Source organism: Camelus bactrianus, chromosome 11 (genome assembly GCF_048773025.1).
Source record: "Camelus bactrianus isolate YW-2024 breed Bactrian camel chromosome 11, ASM4877302v1, whole genome shotgun sequence".
Classification (NCBI taxonomy): domain Eukaryota; kingdom Metazoa; phylum Chordata; class Mammalia; order Artiodactyla; family Camelidae; genus Camelus; species Camelus bactrianus.
The window spans coordinates 35,694,425-35,713,243 of record NC_133549.1 but is presented as its reverse complement, the minus strand read 5'-3'; the positions used below and the strand labels follow the sequence as shown (position 1 = coordinate 35,713,243).

Sequence of the window (18,819 nt, the reverse complement as noted above, 5' to 3'; positions counted from 1 at the left end):
TGCAAAATTCTACAAATGGAAAGCTTAAGAAATTAAAGAAACAAAAGAAAGATGTGTATAGTGAAACTTAAGTTGAGATGTTGGTCTCCAGTATTCCATGATCTTTCAATTGCGTTACCAAATAATCAAGCCAGCATTCATTGGAATATTAAGTAACTGACGTATGATGTCATGGAACAGGGGTTTGGCTTAAAGGCAAGAATACTGGTTGAATCCAGTATGTCCAAATTTCAGCACAGGCTCTGAAAGTTGTCTTGGGTACATAAGAGGCATGCTTAACTTGTGTTGTCATTTTTCCTCCACTGTTTAAGGCTGCATATAACAATACAGGTCTGGTGCTGATTCTTGTACTCTTTGTGTAACCTTGAACGAATTATTTCTTCTGAGTTTTACTGATATCATATATGTAAGGTTTTTTTGATGTGCAGTGTGTATTTAAAACCCAGATAGTCTAGTCTGAAGTTTAGAGAGTGCCTGGAAGAGAAAATCAGGGAGTCTCTGAAGATGTGTTCGGTTAACTGATCATGGTCTGATCACAAACCACATGCACTTGGTGAAAATATATTGACCTGAATTTTTCATTTCCCTATATTCATGTTTTCTTACATAAAAACATTTTCTTTAAATGCAAAGCAACAACTGAAAAAAAAAAGGTCACCTAAAATCCACATTGGTTAAAAAGAAAAGGCAGGTATAAATGCATAGGAACTAAGCAAATAATACAACAACAAAAAAGTAAAACCTTATATGAACTTTCATCTCTTTTGAGAGATTACTACTTTCAGAGAATGCTGAGGTGAAAAGTACCTGTTAAAAGAGAAATATATACCAGTAGTGACCATAGCTCTAAATGGGATGGATTATTCTTGGTAGCAAATGCTTAATTAAAAGATTGTTAATGGAAGCTTCCCTTTGAAATACCTCCTGAATCCTGCAGAGTCTTATTTTTTAATGAAACTTTTTTGAGGCATTGTGATATTTAATAAATTGAACATGGAGATCGTAAATTGAAACCTGCAGTGACCAAAACCTCAGCAGCCATGTTGTCGCCCTGTGTGCTATTAGCCATAGCATGATGTAACAGGATATTAAAGCTCTTAGAACACAGGAAGCTCAGAAGCAGATAAATAGAAATGAGATCAGTTCTGTTAGCATCAGTCAGCTTAGATAAGTGCGAGCCTTTTTTTGCTGTCAGTGATAACCTTCAGTTATGCTGGAACCTGTGTTTACAATAAGTGGGCTGCAAACAGTTGAGGATAAGGAGGAAAGACATTTTATTTTAGACTCTGGACACTGAGCACCACTATAACTTCAAGTTGTGAATTGTAATTGGAACCCATTCAGAGGGCGACAGGTCCAATTGCCTGTTCTTAAACACCCAGGACTGTATCTTAGGAGCTTCGAGACACAGCTCCTTGAGCAAGCCTGGAAGCCAAGACAATCTTTTTATAGAAGTTAGTGCCCCAGAAGACTAAGAGTTAGTGTTGGAAAACTAAAGTTTTATAAAATAAGGATTCATAGGAGTATAAATTTAATAATCGTTTTAAAGAGGTATCTGACAAATCCTAATAAAGCTGAATATATGTACACCTTAATGGCTCAGCAATTCCACTCCTAAGGCTATTCCCTAGAGAAAGCTGCTTGCGTGTATAATCTAAAACATGAGTAACAATGTACATAGCAGCATTTTGTTAAAAGTAAACTGGGAAGCAAAACCCAAATTTCTATCAATATAAAATATATAAAGGAAATAGGCTGTATTTTTACAATCAAATACTTTTGAACAGTTAAAAGAAGTGTATTAGAATCCTTCAAGTGAGTAAAATTAAGCTGCAGAAGGGAAAAATAATGTAATCATTTTGAAAACATAAAAATACTTCATAGTAAAGTTTTAGGGATCAATCAATAAGTAGTAAATATGAAATGCACATGAATGATAATGTGAAGTTCAGGATTGGTTGGTCACCTCTGAAACAGTTTGTGAATAATTAAAATGAAATCAGAATCCATCTACTTATCCATATGCCCATTTCTTCATACATACAGTAAATATTTATAGAGCTTCTTTCTTGTCCTCCTCTCTCCTAAGGGCTAAGAGACCAGCAAAAGAAGAAAATGATAAAAGTCCCTGTCCTCAAAAGACTTAATAGTTTAATTGGAAGCTTCACAGGGAAATTTAGACTATAGGGTCAGCATTTAATAGCAGAGAAAAATGTATACAATGAAGATACAGCTTGAAGCAAAAGTGGACACAAATCCTGAATCCCAGAGTACAGCTAAGGATGGGGGAAATAATGTGTGGGAGGCAAAACCAACTCTGTAAGCACAGAGTATAAATTCTCTCATTGGATTCTTCATTTCTCTTTCCAGGATGCAGTGAAATCCATTGATTTGACAAATGATTCCAGTCAAGTCCACTTATTTCAAACACTTACTGCAATAGCATAAAGTTCTATACAAGAGTGTTTTTGGTTCTGTGGTATGTGTACTTTTTTTTTTTTTAATGTTTGATGACTTGCCTTAATAAATATGATCAGTTTTAGGGCTCATGTTGTATTAGCCATTTTGTATTTGGAGAGAACAGCATTTTCTGCAAAGTCCTTTATTAAAGAACATAGTGGGACAGACTGGAGCAGATTCTCCCCCTCAAGAGAAAACAGGGGATGCAGTATATGGAGATTCATTGTCATTCTTGACATCATTTGTGTCAGATGTGGGGTGGGGGGGGCGGTATTAAGGGACAGGATAGGTTAAATCACCTGGAAGGACCTTTTTCAGATCTGAGACTATAGGTTCAACTTTCAAAAGTGAAAACTGTCTTTAAATATTATATCTTTAAGAATCTACTGCAGTGGTATCATCTTTTAGTGTCTGCAATCCCTTGTTTAAACTGTATTCTCATCATTAATTTTAGTTTACTTACTGCTTGGATGATCTTCAAAATAGCAAGCTTGATGTAATTACTTCATTTATCTGTGTCCTAAAATTACCTGTTTTGAAATTCATAGGGGACTCCATAGGTCTTGTATTTCAGAAATCAATGAAAAGTACCGAGTTCTTCTCATTTGAATCTTTCATGATTTTTAGTTTTAAACACAGCTCTTTTATTCTGCCTTTCTGTAGGATGAGAATCTAATGTTGAGCCCCATTTTACACATTTTATTTGTTATATGTAAGACATATAAGTAATGTAAGTAAGTAACTAAGTAAGTAAGTAAGTAAGTAAGTAAGTAAGTAAGACAAGGTAGCATGTATTGAAATCATTTTCCAAATAAGAAAAACTAACATATGGATAGGTTAATTTGCCCAGCATATTATAATGACTAGACACATTCTAAGGAGTTTAGTTTCCAACCTCATGCCCAGTTTTATTCAAACACACACACACACACACACACACTCACACACACACACAGCTCTTAGCCTGGGTATAGAGAAAGAGGTTATATACTATTAAACCTGTTTTTCTCTCTATAAAATAGGGAAAGAATAGGTAGGAAAGGGCTATCTAATAATGAAGATTCATGCATTCTGCTACGTAATTAGGCAGTCTTAAATTGCAACACCACCATACTTTTTTTTTTTTTAATGTAAGAGTTTGTTTTTTAGAGCAGGTTTAGGTTCACATCAAAATTGAGGAGAAGGTACAGAGATTTCCCATATAACCCCCCTGACCTCACACATGCATAGTCTTCCCCATTATCAACATCCCCCACCAGAGTGGTACATTTGTTACAGTTGATAAATCTATATCAACACATCTTATCACCCAAAGTCTGTAGTTTAGACTAGGGTTCGCTCTTGTTATTGTACATTTTTTTGGTTTGATCAAAGTATGATGACATGTATTCATCATTACAGTATCATACAGAATATGTTCACTGTTCTAGAAGTCCTCTGACAACACTATTTTTTTTTTATTGAGGGATGGTTGATTTACATTGCTAATTTCTGTTGTACAATATGATAATTAAAAAATTTTACACATTATTCTCCATGTATAGCTGTTGGCTATATTCCTTGTGCTGTACAAAACACCCTTGTAATATTTATTTTATATATAGTAGTTTGTACCTTTTAGTCCCCTACCCCTATTGTGCCCTCCCCCTTTCCCTCTTCCCACTGGTAACCACTAGTTTGTTCTCTATATCTGTGAGTCTGTTTCTTTTTTGTTATATTCAGTAATTTACTTTTTAGATTCCATACATAAGTGATAACATACAGTATTTTTCTTTCTCTATCTGGCTTATTTCAATAGGCATAATACCCTCCAGGTGCATCCATGTTGTTGCAGATGGCAAAGTTTCATTCCTTTTTATAAATAAGTCATATTCCATTGTATATATATTACCACAATTTAAAAAATCCATTTGTTGATGGACACTTAGGTTACTTCCATATTTTGGCTATTGTAAATAATGCTGCTGTGAAAGTTGGGGTGCATACATGTTTTCAAATTAATGTTTTCAGTTTCTTGGATATATACCCAGGAGTGGAATTGCTGGATCACATGGTAGTTCTATTAGTTTTTTGAGGAACCTGCATACTGTTTTCCATAGTGGCTGCACCAATTTACATTCACATTGGTAGTAATACAGGGGTTCCCCTTTATCTACATCCTCTTCAACATTTGCTGTTTGTGGTCTTTTGGTGATAGCCATTCTGAAGGGTGTGAAGTGATACTTCATTGTGGTTTTGATTTGCATTTCTTTGATGATTAGTGATGCTGATCATCTTTCCATGTGCCTCTTGGCCATCTGTATATCTCATTTGGAAAAATTTCTATTCAAGATTGCTGCCTGTTTTTTAATCCATTTTTTAAATATTGAACTATAAGAGCTATTTATATATTTGGATATTAACCATTTTACTGGTCATATCATTTGCAAATATTTACTCCCATTCAGTAAGTTGCCTTTTCATTTTGTTGATGGTTTCTTTCTACTGCTGTGCAAAAGCTCTTAAGTTTATTTAGGTCCAATCTGTTTTGTTTCCTTTGCCTTAGGAGACAGATCCAAAAATATATTGCTACATTTTATGTCAAAGAGGGTTCTAACTATATTTTTTTCCTGGGAGTTTAATGGTTTCTGGCCCTACATTTAGGTCTTTTATTCATTTGAACTTATTTTTGTATATGATGTGAGAAAATGTTCTAAGTTTATTCTTTTATATGTAGCTATTTTCCCAGCACCACTTATTGAAGAGACTGTTACTTCTCCATTGTATATTCTTGCCTCTTTTTCTGTAGACTAATTGGCCGTAAGTGTGTGGGTTTATTTCTGCATTTCCTATACTGTTCCTTTGATTTGTGTGTCTGTTTTTGTACCAGTACCATATGTTTTTGATTATGGTAGCTTTGTAGTATAGTCTGAAGTCAGGGAGCATTGACATCTTCAGTTGTGTTCTTCTTTCTCAAGATTATTTTGGCTATTAAGGATCTTTTGTGTTCTCATACAAATTTTTAAATTATTTGTTTTAGTTATATGAAAAAATGCCTTTGATATTTTGATAGGGATTGCATTGAATCTGTAGATTGCGTTGGGTAGTATGATCATTTTAAACAATTTTAATTCTTCCAATCCATGAACATGGTATATCTTTACATCTCTTTGTGTTGTCTTTATTTTATTACTAAAAACAACTCTATGCCAGTAAAATGGACAACCTAGAAGAAATGGACAAATTCCTAGAAATGTACAATCTCCCAAGACTGAACCAGGAAGAAATAGAAAATATGAACAGACCAGTTACCACTAATGAAATTATATCAGTAATTAAAAAAAAAAACAAAACAAAAAACTCCCAACAAGCAAAAGTCCAGGACCTGATGGCTTCACAGGTGAATTCTTTCAGACATTTAGAGAAGAGTTACCTTTACTTTTCAAACTATTCCAAAATACTGCAGAGGGAAGAGCATTTCTTAACTCAGTCTGTGAGGCTAGCATCACCTAATATCAAAACCAAACAAAAATATCACAAAAAACACACAAATTACAGGCCAGTATCACAGATGAACATAGATGCATAAACCCTCAACAAAATATTAGCAATCTGAATTCAACAATACATACATTACAACACAATACGTAAAGGATTATCATATACCATGATCAACAGGGGATTTATCTCAGGGATTCAAGGATAGTTCAGTATCTTCAAATCAATCAATCTGATATACCACATTAACAAACTGAAAAACAAAAACCATATAATCAACTCAATAGATGCAGAAGAAGCATTTCAACGTTCTTTTATGATTACAACGCTTCAGAAAGTAGGTTTAGGGGAACATACCTTAATGTAATGAAGGCCACATATGACAAACCCAAAGCTAACATCTTACCCAATGGTGAAAGCTGAAAGCATTTCCTTTAAGAAGAGTTCCTTTAAGATCAGGAACAAGGCAAACATGCCCACTCTTGCCACTTTTATTCAGCTTGGAAGTATTGGAAGTCTTGACACAGCAATTAAGAAAAAGAAATAAAAGGACACCAAATTGGAAAAGAAGAAATAAAATTGTCACTGTTTGCAGGTGACATGTTACATAGAAAATCCTAAAGATGCCACCAAAAAGCTACTAGAGTTTATCAGTGAAGTTGGTGAAGCTGCAGAATACAAAATTAATATGTGATGGCCCTTTATTAATTGCTATGATTCAGAAATTTAAAAAAAATCACAATCAAATCTGAAATAAATGGGAAAATTAAAATTAAACAAATTTCTTCCCTGTCATACTTCTCAGAACCTCTATTCTATCAATGAAAAATCCAGATTTCTAAGAAGAAATATAGAATACAGCATTTTTTCAAACATTTGACTACAAAACTGTGTTTTTATGATGCATTTTATACAACTCATTTTGGAAAGTATTGCTCTATTTCAACCCTATTAATTTACCAAAAGAGAAAACTAAGCTGTAGAGAGGTAAAATGATTACCCAAAAATAAATAGCTTGGTAAAGGAAATTAAGCTAAAGAGATGGAGGGAGATCATTTAATATAGTATTTGCTCCAAATAGGTGAATACAGATGCCATTTTATAGCCTGTATAGTGCCAATAAAACATTCCAGAAATGTATTATCCAGAAAACTAAGAAATTATGCAGTCTATGTATATTTCACACTTCTAAAATCTTCCACCATCATTAGACAGTATACAAAAGTCACACAATTTTATTTTGGCAACAGTAATACTTATCATGCATTAAATACCTATTAGATCTCTGGGTTACCAACAGGAGCTTAACGTCACTAACATCCACACATAGAAATGCTCTGTTAATACGCTGGAAGGTGTTAATATACACTTCGTGGTCCCATGGGATGGACCCATGTAATAAAGGAGGATAGGATTTTCAGCTCATTTAGGCTCACCTTCTCATTTTGAGGAAACTCAAAGGCCCAAATATCAAAGGCGAATGTCTGGCTTTTGGTAGCTATGGCCCAAGAGCCCGTATTTCTATGCTGACTTTCTGGAGATGGCTTGTGGAGTATCCCATTCCATTCTCATTTAAACTTATATTTGAGTTTATATTGTAGAGAATAATCATGAAATTAAATGACTTGTTATTCCTGAGTGAATAATTTTCCTGTTCAGGTAAAACAAGGACATGCTTTTCACTCTGAGGATGAGGGATGGGGAATAGCTGCTTGATGCATGCAGGATGCATTAGCCATGCATTCCCTTATTAGAATTGCCTGATATATTTAGAGATGTGCACCCTTTTCAAGAAGAAAAGTCTTTCTTTCTTGTCTACAGACTTCATCTGTGCTGTAACTTAGTGAATGCAAGAACTGTGATCATCTTTCAGACCAAAAAAAGAAAAGCAAAAACAAAAAACTTTATCTTCCCTTGAAATATATAGTGGAAAGAAGAAAGTACAATTTATTATTCTTTTTCTGTTTGTTATTTATTACTAGGTAGATTCAGTGTTAACTACAAATGCTCTGGTATCTGAATACTTGCATCAGAAGCAGTCATTTATTCTTTCTCTTTAGCCTTGAACTCTGGACATCTGGGTTTCCAACTTTACAGTCCAAGAAGAGCCCATCCAATCACACCTACATATCTAACACCAGGTTCTTCTTTGTATGAGATTATTCTCAGGGCTTAATGGTCCCATCTTATTTCAGTGTTAAATAGGGTTTATCTCACTTCCTGTTTGACTCTGAAAACAACCAGTGACCTTAGGTTTGGGTCACTCTTCTGTGACCGTGGACCTGAGTTTACCTTGCACTCCCCCTTGACTGTTCAAGTCTTATTTTCCTGATATGCTTGCCCTCAGGCTTTGAATCATACTGCCCAGAAGACCAAGATGTGCCTGCACGTCCCTCCTTAGTTTAATCCCTATTCTCTGTTCTCAGTTAATTGTTGATCTGTTCCATATGGTCCCTTTGGATTCTCTGGCTTGTAGACTGTTGTTTGGAAACTCTAGGCCACTTAGTTCTTTGTCTTAGCATACATGGTTAGCCCTGTTCTATTACCACCATACTTTTTGGTGGAACATTACATCTGGAAGCTGTGGGTAGTTCCAGCTGATTTGGAACATCATTATAGGTAAGTATGTGAATCTCAAAGATGATAATTTCACTGAGATTGCTTGATCATGGCAAAACCAATATGCTCAAGCACCAGTCTGGCTAATGAACATTATAGAGATAAGATTATTTTTACTTTCTAATAAATGGAAGCAACATTTGATGAACTTATGAGGCAAGATCAATGTCAGACACTTTAACGTCAGCAATAGGTGGGCTACCTAGGAACTCAGGTCCTAATAGTCACAACATCTCTGCTATTACTGATTTTTTTCCATTCCCATAGAGCAGTAAAATAGAATCATTTCTCAGAATCCAAATCCATCTGGATTGGGTCTGAATTTCTCACTCTCTGTCAGCTAATTTTGAGTCTTAAATATAAAAACATAATACGGATTCACTGTACCTGAGAATCTCAGGCAAAAGAGAAAAACAAAAAAATAATGTGGCTTCATGGTTTAGTGCCTCCAGTACATATTAGTATAGGTTCACTTTTTCTTTATTATTGATTACATGATTGAAAACTAAGATCTGTGCCTCTGATTTTGGCTTTGTTTAAAATCCAAGTTGAAAGCTGAATCATCGCTCCACTGGTTGGACCAGTGAGTTAGGACTTTTCAAAACTTCCAAAATCCCTGGGAATATGATTGGTCATACCTGCCCCATTGATGTATAAGGAGCATCCTTATCTCAGAATGATATAAGAAACTCTTCTTGTCACCTGAAATAAAAAGCAAACTTCTCAACATCAAAAATTTCAACTCATGCCCAAAGTTGGCCCTGTGAGATTATCTCAGCCTCAACAAGCGAATGATGACTTGCTGGTGAATTACACTTCTTGAGAGAAGAAAGGGGCAAAGTCTCAGACAACCTCTCTGTGCAGTGAGGAACTGGAGCACATCTCTAGCTAGCTACCCTGCATAGACTAAGTCCCTGGTAAGATCTGAGATGCCAAAATGGCAACACCTGCTAAAGTAACTATCTCTTACCAGTTTCCTGTAAATCTGAAATTTTGAGATTAGAAATATATATTTTTATTATTAGATATTTTTATTTAAAATGCAAATTGATGACACAATGGAAATGGGGTGGGTGAGTTACAGAGTACAGTGGTTTAGCTCAACTGATGTCATTTCAAACCAAGCCTTTCTAGCTGTTCATCTGGGGACAAGTTACCCAACATGACAAAATTTTGTGCATTTAAAACAAAAGACAATCCTGTCTCTCACCTGGGTTTATTCAAAAATTAGCTACAATGAAGCATATAACACATTTAGAATAGGCTCTGGTCCTACAGTCTTTTACCAAACTGATGGGGCAAACAAAAAGAACACTGGAGTCTGGATTCTCAGACTTTGTAGCATTTGTATCTCTTAAGATACATCTCCATTCCTCTATCCAAAGTAAGGAGAGGAGTAGTGAGGCAGCCTAGTAGAGAGGTTGAATTGAGACTATTAAAATGAGAAAGAAAGGACAAATTTATTCAAGCCTTAGAAACACAGATCAAGACTTTACAGTGGTGTCAGAAGATGTAAGAAAAAGGACTTGAAACTCAAAACCAAAACATGAATTATGCAAAGTTGACATCTAATCCATGCAGAACCAGGTGCTAACACAGGAGCCAGTTTCTCCGATGTTCCTTCATTTTCATAATGGATGCACATTTATACTGTTCTCATATAGATTCTATCATAAATTCTGTAAGTCTTGTGCTTGTCCTTCCAATGAAACAAAAAAGTGCTTGTAGATAGAGAGGGTCTGTTTTTTGGCTCGATTATTATGAGGCTGAGGGATTCCTGGTCGAGTTCAAGAAGGCTTTGGTGTATTCCTTAGACCTAAAAGCATAAAAAGAAAAGATAGCTGAATTTTAGTTTTCCTGCTTAGATCTTGTCCCAGTTAAAAAAAAAAAAGAGCTTCATCATAAAAATAAACAGAAACAAAAAAAGAATAAGTAGACTGAATAGATACATAAATAAATGAAACTTGGAATAAAAGCGCTAGATACAAAAAAACAAACCAAAACAAAAAAAAATTTAAGTCAAAAGCAATAAAAAGACTGTAATACTCTTTGGAGCTGGGGTACATGATATACTTCCTGTTAGAAATCTTGGGATTTGATGTTTGGTTTGGTAAGGTATCTTTGTTTTCCAGTGAGCATCTATATACCTGTGAAATATTGAAGAGTAGAGGGAAATAAACTTCCAGAAGATACCTGTGAGGCACTTGCAAGATGACACTTCATCAAGGAAGGCCACCCCATATTAAGGATATAATGGGTTGAATTATAAATCCTCCCAATTTCATTTGTTAACATTCTAGTGTCCAGTACTTAAGAATGTGACATTATTTGTCAAAGGGTTGCTGCAGATATAATTAACATGAGATCATGAAGAAGAATGGGCCCCTACTCCAGTATGACTGTGTCCTTAAGTGGGAAATTAGACACAGAGACACATCACAGGGAGCATGCCATGTGTGTACAAAGGGGCGATGCTTCTACAAGGCAAGGGATGCCAAAGATTGCCAGCAGCACCCCAGAAGCTAAAGGAGATGCATGAAACATAGTCGTCTTCAAGCCCTCAGAAAAAACCAGCCCTGCCTACACCTTAATATTGTACTTTTCTAGCCACCAGAACCGTGAAAGAATGATTTTTTTTTGTTTTATTTAAACCACTATGTTTGTGGTACTTTGTTATTGCAGCTCTGGGGAATGGAACTTGACAGGAATTGTCGAAAGCCACTTACATAACTGGATTCCTTTATAAAGTAAATTGCTGTGTGCATAAGGAAGATGTCTGGAACTAAAAGCTCTCAAGAAGTGAAAAGTCCTAAATATATTCAAAGCTGTCTTACCCACAGGATTTAGGTTTTGCTCTGGAGAAAGTTACAGATTTCTATTTCAATTGAAAGCCTTTTACCTACTCGTGGTGTGCTAGGATTTCAACAAGTAGAATTTACTGAGAAAAATTACTTTCTGAAGGGATGTATGATTCATTCATCCACATGTCTGAGCTATTTAGAAGAAATTATGGGGTTGTATCATCGTTTTAAAAGCTGCTGCAATTGTTTGTGTATCAGTATGTTTTTAAGCCATGTAAGAGCATTAGTTAGAAAAACATGTTTGAAAAAGTGACTGACTCATTCCATTTTGTTAAAAATGTGATTCAAAGATTATCTGTTTGTAACTAGCCCCATAGATGGGGTTGAAAACAGAACCTTTCCTCTTCTGCTGTTTTCAAAGGCTTAATTCACCCCTAAATCCTTCATTAGAGATTGTTGTGTAGTCAAATGGAATTGTCAGCCCAGCTATACCTGGCTTAGATGTGTTGAGAGAAAAATGGCTTTTTAAGCTCATTTCCTTTAACTTCTTCTGAAAGCCTGGTTAGTTCTGTATAGATCTTCAGAAATTTCTCCAGATACCACATGGAACTCAAGCAATTCCTTTAAGTTGCATGAGAAACAATTTTTTCTTCTTCCTGTAATGTAGTGATTAGGAGTTTACAGTCAGGAGATTTTTTCTTAAACCAGAAAAGTACTAAACATATCTAAATTCTTATCTTTCTATTGATCTCAATTATCATAAATTTTAAATGTCCACAAGAGTCCTTATGAAAAGGGCAAACCAAAAGTAAAGGCAGATTTCCATGGAACAAATGCAGTCAGAGACTGACAGATAGCTCAGAAAAATCAAGTAAAGAGACATCTTTTTCTTATAAATATATTTAGATGTCTCTTTAAGGTAAGAGACTGTTCGATTATGTAGGAGAAAAATGGACATTTTCTCTCTTCTAAATAAATACTTGCAGTATGGAAAATTACAATCGGTATTCCCATATTTATCAAACATTTTACATAAAATTTTGTCAAAAATAGTGCAAGTGTTTGATTTTTTATCTTTATATTTCCTGACCAACAGTTATTCTTCAGTTTCCTTCTGCCCAGCTTTTATAGAGGTGTATTCAAAGGATAATTTCACAGGAAAATTTCCCCAAAAATATTTTTAATGATACTTATGAGAGGGAATTTGAGAGCAAGAAAAACATTCAAACTCTATTAATTTGAAGGCTTTTGAGAAATAGGCAAGTGGAACTATATTTGTTGGTTCATATATGATTTTTTAAGAGCAGTTTATAACAAAATTAAGAGGAAGGTATAGAGATTACCCATATACCACTACCCCAACACATGGCTACCCTATTTTCAATATCACACACCAGAATGGAAACTTTTTTTACATTCTGGAAAGGATGAACCTACTTTGACACATCATGATCACCAAAAGTCCATACTTTACCTCAAAGCTCACCCTTGCAAGTGTTGCACATTCTTTGGGTTTGGACAAAAGTATAATGACCCATATTTACTATTATAATATCATACAAAGCATTTTCATTGCCCACAAAATCCTCTGTAATCTATCTCTTCATCTTCTCCTCATTCTCTGTAACCACTGATCTTTTCATTTTCTTCATAATTTTGCCTTTTCTAGAAAGTTGGATAGTTGTAATCTTGCGTTACGTAGTCTCAGATTGGCTTACTTTTAAGCAAGTAGTATGCGTTTAAGTTTCCTCCTTATCTTTTCTTTTCTTTTTTTCTTTATTGAAGCATTTCCTTTTACTGAAGGCATACTGACTAATCCATTTCTATTTCCTTTTGTTTTGTGTGTGTGTGTTTTATGCTTCTTGTTTTGGGGGTTTTTTTTAATTGAGTTAGTCATTTTACAATGTTGTGTCAAATTCCAGTGTTCAGCACAATTTTTCAGTTATACATGAACATATATATATTCATTGCCACAATTTTTTTTGCTCTGAGCTACCATAAGATCTTGTATATATTTCCCTGTGCTATACAGTATAATCTTGTTTATCTGTTCTACATTTTGAAATCCCAGTCTATCCCTTCCCACCCCCTGCCCCCTTGGCAACCACAAGTTTGTATTGTAAGTCTATGAGTCTGTTTCTGTTTTGAATTTGTTTTGTTTTGTTTTGTTTTTAAATTCCACATATGAGCAATCTCATATGGTATTTTTCTTTCTCTTTCTGGCTTACTTGACTTAGAATGACATTCTCCAGGAGCATCCATGTTGCTGCAAATGGCATTACGTTGTCGGTTTTTATGGCTGAGTAGTATTCCATTGTAGAAATATACCACATCTTCTTTATCCAGTCATCTGTTGATGGACATTTAGGCTGTTTCCATGTCTTGGCTATTGTAAACAGTGATGCTATGAACATTGGGGTGCAGGTGTCATTTTGAAGTAAGGTTCCTTCTGGATATATGCCCAGGAGCAGGATTCCTGGGTCATATGGTAAGTCTGTTCCTAGTCTTCTGAGGGATCTTCATACTGTTTTCCACAGTGGCTGCACCAAACTGCATTCCCACCAACAGTGTAGGAGGGTTCCCTTTTCTCCACATTTGTGGACTTTTGAATGATGGCCATTCTGACTGGTATGAGGTGATACTCATTGTAGTTTTGATTTGCATTTTTCTGATAATTAGTGATGTTGAGCATTTTTTCATGTGCCTATTGATCATTTGTATTTCTTCCTTGGAGAATTGCTTGTTTAGGTCTTCTGCCCATTTTTGGATTGAGTTGCTTGTTTTTTTCTTATTAAGTCATATGAGCTGCTTATATATTATGGAGATCAAGCCTTTGCAAAAAAATTTGCAAAAATTTTCTCCCATTCTGTAGGTTGTCTTTTTGTTTTACTTATGGTTTCCTTTGCTGTGCAGAAGCTTGTACGTTTAATTAGGTCCCATTCCTTTATTCTTGCTCATATTTCTATTGCCTGGGTAGACTGTCCTAGGAGAACATTTTTGAGATGTATGTCAGATAATGTTTTGCCTATATTTTCTTCTAGGAGTTTTATTGTATCTTGTCTTATGTTTAAGTCTTTAATCCATTTTGAGATGATTTTTGTGTATGGTGTAAGGGAGTGTTCTAGCTTCACCGATTTACATGCTGCTGTCCAGTTTTCCCAACACCATTTGCTGAAGAAACTGTCTTTATTCCATTGTATATTCTTGCCTCCTTTTTCGAAGATGAGTTGACCAAAAGTTTGTGGGTTCATTTCTGGGCTCTCTATTCTGTTCCATTGGTCTATATGTCTATTTTTGTACCAATACCATGCTGTCTTGATGACTGTATCTCTATAGTATTGTCTGAAGTCTGGGAGAGTTATTCTTCCAGCCTCTTTCTTTATCTTCAGTAGTGCTTTGGCAATTCTAGGTGTTTTGTGGTTCCATATAAATTTTATTATGATTTGTTCTAGTTCTGTGAAATATGTCCTCGGTAATTTGATAGGGATTGCATTAAATCTGTAGATTGCCTTAGGCAGTGTGACCATTTTACCTCTATATCTTTTCATGGCTCCTTTCTTAGTGATGAATAGTATTCCATTGTTTGGATATAGCACAGTTTATTTACCCATTCATCTACTGAAAGACATCTTAGTAGCTTCCAAGTTTTAGCAGTTATGAATAAAACTGCATGAACATTTGTGGGTAAGTTTTTGTGTGAACATAAGTTTTCAGCTTCTTTGGGTAAATACCAAGTACAGTTGCTGGATTTCATGGTAAGAGTATGTTTAGTTTTGTAAGTAACTGCCAAACTATCTCCTAAAAGAGCTATAGTATCAAACTGTATTTTTAAATGGCTGTACCATTTGCCTTCTCACTAGCACTGCATTAGATTCCCAATTGCTCCACATCCTGTCCAGCATTTGGTGTTGTCAGTATTCTGGATTTTGGCCATTCTAGTAGATATAGTGGTATCTCACTGCTGTTTTAATTATCGTTCACCCTGATAACATGTGATGTCAAGCATCTTCTCATAAGCTTATTTGCCATTTGTATTAGCTTCATTGCTGAGGTAGAGGTTAAGGCCTTGACCTATTTTTTAATTGGGTTCTTTACTTTATTCTTATTGAGTTTTAAGAGTTCTTTGTATATTTTGGATAGGTCCTTTATCAGATAAATCTTTTGCAAATGTTTCTCCTAGTCTGTGGCTTGTCTTCTCATTCTCTTGAAATTGTCCTTCACAAAGCAATTAAATTTTAATAAATTCAAGCTTATTAATTATTTGTTTCATGGATTATATCTTTGCTTCATATCTAAAAAAGTATCACTATACCCAAGGTCATCTCTGTTATCTTCAATGAGTTTCATAGTTTTGTGTTTTTTACTTAGATCTATTATCTATATTAAATTAATATTTATGAAGAATGTAAGGTCTGTGTCTGTGTCTGTGTCTGTATTCATTTTTTCTTTGCATGTGGATGTCCAGTTTTTCCAGTGCCATTTGTTGAAGCGACTGTCTTTGCTCCATTGAATTACCTTTGCTTCTTTGTCAAAAACCAGTTGACTTTATTTATGGGGGTCTGTTTCTGGGCACTCTGTTCTGTTCTGTTGATTTGTCTTTTCTTTCACCAATACCACTCTTTCTTGACTACTGTAGCTTCAAGTGGGGCTTTCTTAGTAGCATTTTTCACATCATTAATGGTCAGTCTCTCTTAAGTTTACTTATAGAAATTCTAGTAAGTTTTCTGAGTGGAAAGTTTTTTCTAAGTGTGTGATTATTTTGTTTCCTGTAGCTAAATACTCTTTTCTTGAACTTTCATTCAGCCATGTGAAAAAAGTGGAAAAGAAATACCGGGCTTGAAGCAAACAAATTATAATACATAGCAAACCCACAAAAACCCTGTATATGAAAAGTGTTTTGGGTTTTAATTGTTCACTATTTTCAAAGGTCTTCTATGTTATTTCACTTATATCTCTTATCTACAGGTGACTTGACATTTCTACATATATAAATAGGAGCTTCAATATGAGGTTTCTAATCAATACCACATGTAGTATTTTAGTGTCTATATTTCAACAAGAAGGTCAACTCCAACTTCTCCATGTAATCTTCCCCAACAGCCAACATGAATCATTAAAATCACAGAACTTCAGAAGTAGATGGGACTTTATTGTTCTTTTAATTGAACTGAAGCATAAACAAATCTATAATTAGAATCACCTGAGAGAAATAACATTTTCTTCCAAAATACAGGAATTTGAATTTCAGATGCACTGTATCAGATGTTCTGTGATTAGGGCCTGGGTAAATGTAAAAAGAAAATGACCATGTAATTTGCCTGCATACTCTGTAATAATGAGCCATTGACCAATTTCTGCCTTTATTCAAAGTACTATACTGAATGCTTTATCTACCTTTTTCCCTTTAAGCAATTCTAGGAAGTTAAGAAAGTTAACCCAGCGTCCTAAGGGCAGTAATTGTCAACAAGAATTTCAATACTTAATCTGAAGCCTGAAATTTCACTCAGCCACCACAGTACTAAGCCACATTATTATATAATTTCTCCAAAAATGGCATAGAGTAAAGTGAAATTGACATCCTTGCCTTTTTCTTGAAAGAGCTGTTTATAATTTTTCTAAATGGACTCATATTTTAAGATGAAGAACATGAGATTTGTAATCATGTAATTTCGAATGAATTTTAGATCCTTCATTTTTTTAACATATTACCTAGATACACTTAACTTACCTGAGACTCTTCTTTTTTCCTGTCTTTGTGTTTTGTTTTGCCTTGCTTTTTTATTATAAATGGGCCTAGTAATATATTAACTAAGATTTGTTTGAGAATTAAATGAGAGCATGTGTGAAGTTCATAGCCCACTGTACCATGTAACAGACACTCAGTAACTTATTAATTCCCTTTTCCTTTCTTCTTTTTTCCTACTCTGTCATGCCCCAAAACAATAATAATACTTTCAATATGAGCAGACTATTATTGTGTATTAATGGCCCCATTGATCAAGGTATACAGTACCATAGTGCTCTGTGTACAGTGGGACACACTGGTGAGCGTACTTTATATATATATGCTGCTGAGTCCTAATCAATGTCAGTGTGTTTGTTGTGTATACTGAACATAGCATACAATATATCATCGGTATGAACTGAGCATAACATAGCCAGAATGAAAGAAAATCCATGGGCAATGACATAATTTTGTCTTTTGAGAATGTAAATATAGTCTGAGCAATTAAGCAGTAATACAGTACTGAAGAATGACTGAGCAATGCTGTGAAAACTAAGGATAATTTTGTGGTAACATAAATGTTTTACTTTGTGGTACTATTTGTTAAAGTTTTGATGCCATGACAGAAGTGAAAACCCTTACTGGGTTTTTCCTCCTGCTGACTGCAATTAACATATCTGGAAAAGAAAACCACAGAACAATTATTTGAGGATTCTGGAAAGTAAACAAAAGGAAGTTGATTATGGAGTAGAGTTAAAAAACTTGGAGAAGTGACTCAGATAAGGGAGAGTTTCCTTTTTTCTTTCTCTCTGGCAGCTTTGCTCCAAGTTCAGGCCCCAGTGGCTAAAAAAGCTTTCATGCAGGCAGGAATTTGAAGGAAAATCTCAGAGGGTAAAGATAAAGAGAAGGGAACTTCAAATTCTGTACATGAACTCACATATCTCCAGCCTAATGCCTCATTCATACATGCATGAAATAGATGTGTGCCAATTTAGGAAAAGTACTGAATTTGAAACTACTTCCATGAGTGTCAGGCTACTAAGTTAGGCAAATATGGAATAAATTCTATCCAACAAATGTGACAAAAGTATTGAGAACTAATTCAGATTTGAACATTTTTTATAGTTTTAACAGTCTACCTTAATTTCATAACAACTTCAATTGCATACAGAAATTCTAAGCTTTTATTTCTCCTCCCATACTTTATCAATGTCACATTTTAGATTTGTTCATATTGTGTATTTATTAACATATTTTAGTTATAGGTATTATTACTACTTTTGTTTTCAACTTTTATACTAGAATCATGTGTTTTACACACCACCATTATAACATTACAGTACTCTATTTGTCTTATGCATTTACCTTTACCATTGAGTTTTATATTTTCAAATGCATTCTTGCTGCTGTTTATTATCTTTTCTTTTGAAATCGAAGAACTTCCTTTAACGTTTCTTATACGGCAGGTCTAGGAAGTCTTTATCACTTCTTTGTTTTTGAAGGATAGTTTTGTAGGGTATAGTAATCTTGGTTGGCAGTTTTTTTTACCCCAGCACTTTGAATATATTATCCCACTCCGTTCTAGCCTGTTGCAGGGAGGAGGAAATGAGGAGTTGCGTTCACTGGAAATAAATTTTAAGAATATGAGATGAATAAGTTCTAGAGATCTGCTATACGACATTGTGCCTATGGTAGTTAACAATACAGTATTATGTGCTTAATATTTGGTTACAAGAG

General features: G+C 34.7%; 1 long non-coding RNA gene across 1 annotated transcript in view; it reads right to left on the bottom strand.

Moving 5' to 3' along the window:
- Positions 1-8,733: 8,733 nt before the first annotated feature.
- Positions 8,734-18,819, bottom strand: part of LOC141579254 (uncharacterized) — a 248,272-nt gene continuing 238,186 nt past the window's right edge. The window contains exons 2-3 of the long non-coding RNA XR_012510411.1: positions 11,850-12,013; positions 8,734-10,372 (exon numbers count right to left, since the gene is read on the bottom strand). This is a non-coding gene — a long non-coding RNA (uncharacterized LOC141579254). The remainder of the gene's footprint in view (positions 10,373-11,849; positions 12,014-18,819) is intronic.